This window comes from Acinonyx jubatus, chromosome C1 (genome assembly GCF_027475565.1).
Source record: "Acinonyx jubatus isolate Ajub_Pintada_27869175 chromosome C1, VMU_Ajub_asm_v1.0, whole genome shotgun sequence".
Taxonomy (NCBI): Eukaryota; Metazoa; Chordata; class Mammalia; order Carnivora; family Felidae; genus Acinonyx; species Acinonyx jubatus.
Genome location: NC_069381.1, coordinates 9,304,515 through 9,310,873, shown reverse-complemented (window position 1 = coordinate 9,310,873; position 6,359 = coordinate 9,304,515).

Genomic DNA, 6,359 nt, shown 5'->3' with positions numbered 1-6,359 from the left:
GAGTGGTTAAGAAACTTGTTCTGAGTCACCCAGCTAGCAGCTAGCACATTTAGAGTTCAGCTGGCTAATTCAGCCATCTCTCCATTGTCCACAGATGCGTCAACTTTTAAGTCAGGCTTTGGCATGAGAATTAACAAATATTAGAATGTGTCTTTACTTTCCATAGCTGGCCTGCCATCCCTCCTTCCTTCTTACTAAATTTTTTTGATATTTATTTATTTTTTACAGAGAGAGAGACAGAGCATGAGTAAAGGAGGGGCAGAGAGAGAGGGAGACACAGAATCAGAATCAGGCTCCAGGCTCTGAGCTGTCAGCACAGAGCCTGACATGGGGCTCAAACTCACAGACCGTGAGATCATGACCTGAGCCGAAGTAGGACGCTCAACCAACTGAGCCACCCAGGTGCCCCCCTCCTTCCATCCTTCCATATAAGGAACATATTTGCTCCTTTGTCCCTCACAACCTTCCCGAGTCACCTCACTGTCCAGGCCAGGAAGTAAGGCCATGTCACCCACCTGCACAGTGGCGGTGTGCAGGCTATTTACATTATTTCCTTTCCTTTCAACAACGAACTTTCCAGGTGGGCATTTTCTGTTGAGGAAGCTGTGACTCAGTAGAGCTCAAGAGTGTCCAGTAGAAAGGGATGTGAACCCAACTAGTCTCTCCAACCTCAAAACAAGATCCCTATGACCTCTTTTTATTACTTAGGGTTTCTCAACCTGGGTGGTCTTGGCATTTGGGACCAAACAACTCTTGTGGGGGTCGTCCTGCACACTGTTGGGATGTTCAGCAACCTCCTGGCCTCTAGCCTCTACTTACCAGATGCTGGTAGGGTCTCCTCAGGGGTGACAACCAAAAACATCACCAGATATTGCCAAATGTCCCCTGGGGGCTTAACACCCTTGCCCCTGTTGAGAAATGCCACTCTGACCCCATCACACAGGATGCTACTCAACACAGATCCACCTCATGCACCCCCTTGAAGAACACAGAACCTACTTTGCCTTCAGTTTGGTATAAAAAGAACTGCTTAATGTTCCTCAGCTGGAACACCGGGGTTCAAGTCCTAGCTCTACGCCCAAATAGCTGTTGACTTTGGATGAGCTGCTTACTCTGACAAAGAAGAATGATAATATTATCAGACTCAGGAAATTAAGTCAAAATAAATACACAAAGACTACTGTAGGAGATCAGAAGATGCCACCCCAAAATGGGCCACTTTGGCATAAGGGCTTCTGTGAGCTGAAGACAACTGAAAGGCAGTGACCCCAAAACAGCTCTCTGCTCTTCCCCCATTTGCCTCAATGTAGGACACAAATTCTCCTTTGTGTAGATCTCTCTCCTCCTCTCTCTCACACCAGGAAGGAGAGCAGAAGATAACCATAGACCCTCATCAGCCCGGAGGCACTGCCAGATGATAACAAAGCTCAGTAAAACACCCGACTGTCTTGTTCATTAGCTCCATACATTTGCTTTCCAATTGTCTGCTGCCCCTAAAAGCCTGACCCTCCTTCCTTTGTGCTGTCACTTCTCTGCAATGTATTGTTCTTTGTCAAACAATAGTACATAAGCTTTCTGGCCTAACCATTTCTTTAGGGTTTTCCCTTCTTTCTAAAAAGACCCCCCCCCATGCCATGTAAAAATATTAATAGCAAACAAAACATGTATGCCTTTTCTCCTGGAACCTATCTTCTGTTAGTTTGACTTCCAGGATCCAGGTGCAGAAGCTAAGGCATACAGCAAGAATGTTTTTCCTCTCCTATGCCATGAAAAACAAACAAAGCGGTAATGCTTGCCAGGGAGACACTAAAATCCAACACCTAGTTTCATGACTGTGGCTCTAACCATCCAAAACTGAGGAACAGCCATGAACTCTGAGCTGTCCCAGCATCTTGGACTCTCATCTCCCACACCAAAGGCTCTTTCCTAACCAACGAACAATATATTTGCTCACATGAGCAATGCCTGGGTCTGGAATTGCAGACTCATTCTGCCCTACCCAGGCAGGACCAACATACACGCCCCCTTCTCAGTTTCTAGTATATGCAAACTCCTAATTCTTTCCCATAGTTAAATTCTCCATGAATTTCTTCACTGTCGATGGCTCCCTTGCCTGACAAATAAGTGAATTCAGAGCTCATTTTGATGGTCACTGTATAGGCCATGGTCTTTCCTTTAACAAGCCCTCAGTACAGTGCCTGGCACATAATAAATGCTCAATAAACATCAGCCAGCACTGTTATCCTATGTAGCCCTATGCATTGCCCTCCCTAAGCCCCTCTTATCTGACCTTAGGTTCTCATCCCCTTAGCAGGATGTGGGCCTTAAGCAAAACTTTACCCATTTCATTGTCAATAGGAAAATGCAGGGCAGAAGCCAAAACTTCACCAGGTGGCTGATGGGAGGAGGGATGTGCCTACCAAGAACCCACACACACCGACTCTCAGGCCCAAGATGCACCAAGTGGTGAGAAGGGTCTGCAGCAAAGCAACCCTGATGCTCTTTTTCCTGGACGGTGAGCTGAGGAAAAACTCTCACCTCTAGAAGACCTAGTGAAACCCTCTCACCTGTAGACCTTGTAATTCATAGGGTGGCTCCAAGGCCTGTCTCTCCCTCACAGGAAGAGGCTTTGGCAAATTCAAGATGTCTCCATGTAAAGGGTCAGATTTCCACCTGGGAAGACTTTGTCCCTGCGGGAGTGGAGACCTGGCACCTTGTCCACAGGGGAAGGTGTGCTTAACCACAACCTTCTGGTCGGGAGATGGGCTGCCAGAGTGGGGGGTAGGGGGAGCCTTCGGGGTGATGAGCCCAAACCCCGGCTTGGTTCCTAGGAGACTGGGAACCTTGCAAAAGTCACATCAGGTGCTCTGTGGCCCTCAGTTGTAAAATCAGAGATAAGAGAGCTGGCCTATGTGCCACATTCAGCCTGGGTGAGAAAGAACAAATCCCAGGCTGTGAGGTAGTCACCTACCCCATTCTCACCTCTCCTCTTATTCACTGGCCCGATCTTCTCAAGTTAAGGACTCAGCTTCATCACGATTCCTTTTATTAAACATGTTTTTTAACTTTCTGTATTCCGATGCTTTGGCATCTAGGGCCCAACTGACCTAGAAGCGACTGTCCCTCCCAGGGTTAGTCAAATCCTAAAGATAGTAAATAACCCACTTGGGACTGCAATTTTCAAATATAAACCAGCTGATTCAGAGCCACCCCCCCCCCCCAACTACCTTCTCTCCCCAGCTGTCACACTCTGGGCCACTCTTCCCTTCCCCCAGTCATGACCAAGTTCAGGTGCCAGACAACTAGGCGAGACATCAGATAACTAGGGACAGCCCTTGGGCCCCAGAACCCACTGAAGTTACTCGAAACTACCAATCTTTAACCTGCTTACCCTTTCTTTCCTGCTCCTCCCCATGGAAACCACAATAAAGGCTCTTGCTTGCTCTTCCCTAACTCCTTCTGTCTCCTGACTGACCATGGTGCCTCTCCATGTGGACCCACAACACTATTGTGACTCCCGGGTCAAAGCGGGGGCTTCCTGTACTCAGGAGATAGGCAAGGTCTTCCTCAAGTCCAACTCACAGTGGATCCATTGGTCCACAGACTCACGTTTGTTATACCTCTACTTCCTGAATGCATAATTGGAGTAGATATCCTTGGAAACTGGCTGAGTCCCCACATTGGCTCTGTGATCAAAGTCTGGGGTAGGAAGGGCTAAATGGAAGGCAGTGGATCTTCACCATCTCCCCCCCCCCCCCCCACCAAGATAGTAAACCAGAAGCAGTGCTGAATCTCACAGGGACCGCAAAGGCTGCTGTCATCCTAAAACACTTGAAAAAACACTTGTCACACCCCAGTGTAACTCACCAGCTTGGATTGTGCAGAAGTCAGATGGATCTTGGAGGATGACTATGAATGATTCTAAACTTATTCATGCAGTGACTCCAACTGCAGCTGCTCCCCCAGCTGTCATTCTTTCTTGGAGCCCACAAACACAACTCCTGGCACTTGGTATGGAGCCATGGCCCCAGCCAACGCCCTTTTGCCCATACCATCTTGTAAGGAATATAGGTTTCATTTGCCTTTATCTGACAGATCCAACAGTATACCTTTACGGTCTCTCATCAGGGCTTTGTCAATTCTCCTGCTTGCAAGAAAGTCGATAGTGTGATACCTATAGAGAACATTTGTGACAGCATATAGTGTGCAGAGGTCACAATCATGGCACCAAACATCACAGTGGTCCCCTGCATTGGTGACATTGTGCTGATTGGATCATCTGAACACAGAGTGGAAGGCACTTTAGATTCTGTATTAGTCAGGGTCCAACCAAGAGACAGAAAAGGGGAGTCACAGATATAGTGAACAACCAATATCCCTAGGGCAAGATCCAGATTTTATTTTAGAGGACATGGCTATGGCTAACTGGAAAGGGTGTCAAGGAAGCCATGCATGGGTAAATGCCTTATTGGTGGCATTCTGCTGTACAAGTGCCCAGGAAAGCTGCTGACCACTTGAGTGTGATGGCCGTCATGTACTGTAGGAGCCAGGCACCAGAGAAACCATCCACCGCAGGACCCATATGCTGGAAAAAGGGAATACTGCAGGAGCCCAGTGCCAGAAAAGTCATTTAAAAAAATTTAATGTTTATTTATTTTTGAGAGAGAGAGAGAGAGAGAGAGAGAGAGAGAGACAGAGACAGAGAGAGACAGAGAGAGAGACAGAGCATGAGCAGGGAAGGGGCAGAAAGAGAGGGAGACACAGGATCTAAAGTGAGCTCCAGGCTCTGAGCTGTTAGCACAGAGCCCGACGTGGGGCTTAAACCCATGAACCATGAGATCAAGACCTGAGCTGGAGTCGGATGCTTAACCAACTGAGCCACCCAGGTGTCCCTAGAGAAACCATTCTTTGGCAGCAGAAGTCTGGCCAAGGGAGTGCACCAGAACCAGGAAGAGACTCCATCTATTTTCAGTATTCCTCCAGCATCCTCTACTGACAAACCTGGTGGCAAAGGGGAAATATGTAAAGGGCATATCAAGAACTGTGAAATAGGTATGAGATTTTATTCTACTTGCAGACGACCCAGCTAGCCTGCCCCAGTGTCATGGACACTGTCAGGAAACATATGATACCTTGTGCAGATTCAAAGACTTGTATGACTTACGGCACAACAACCAAAACATGCTGTATCTTAGCTTCTACTCACCTTGGCTCTGAAGTCCCAGAGCTTCTGACTTTTGATCTCAGGGTCATGAGTTCAAGCTCCCTATTGAGTGTGAAGCCTACTTTAAAAATAATAGTAATAAATTTTAAAAATTAGTAAAGCAAACTAGAGAAAAGAGAATGTGATTAAGAGAATCAAAAGAGAGAGAAAATACATTTACAGTACTGGGCTGTAAAAAGTCCACATATGAGCAGACTGGAGCAGTTCAAACCAATGTTGTTCAAGGATCAACTGTATAAGAGAGAATGCCTGACTCATCTTTTCCCATTAATTTTTAAATTTTTTTTAAACATTAAATTTGGGGGTGTCTGGGTGGCTCAGTTGGTTAAGTGTTCAACTTCAGCTCAGGTCATGATCTCACAGTTCATGAGTTTAAGCCCCCCGTCAGGCTCTGTGCTGTCAGCTCAGAGCCTGGAGCCTGATTCAGATTCTGTGTGTATGTCTCTCTCTCTGCCACTCCCCTGCTCCCACTCTGTGTCTGCCTGTGTCCTGAGAATCCCAGTCCAAACTGCCTGTTTGGTAAAATGAAATACCTTTTGGAAAAAGATATTTGCCTTCTTTGCAAGGATCCAAGACACCTGTAAGACTCCCTCCTCCACTGACCATTGGTGGGGTCCTTGGTACCAAGGGAGGCTATGGTTGAACAGAAGGGAGCCTCCAACTCCAGTGCTTGGGTGGGTCTAGACAGCAGTGAGGCCCAGTGTTATTACAGATGTATCTAGCAAACATGAGCCCAGTGGAAAAACTAATGTGGACTATGCCAGCATGCAGTACCAAGATTCTCTTTCCTTACCCCATGAGCAGACAAAGTGGTATGAACTAAGCAAGGCCAAGGTTCTTTTTTGTAAGATTTTATTTCTTTATTTTCAAGTAATTTCTACACCCAATGTGGGGCTTGAACTCACAACCTCAAGATCAAGGATCGTACTCTACTGATGGAGACGTCCAGGCGCCCCTAAGGCAAGGTTCTTTGTAAAAGTGGGAACAATACATAAGCTCACCAAAGAAAGAATGTATAGTAAGTTGTCTGTCTTGGAGAATGCAGTTTTCATATTCCAGATAGCACCTGGAGGTTCCCAGGACAGACTTAGCTCTGAGAACCTGCCTCTTGGTAGCCAGGAATCTGATTTTGGAA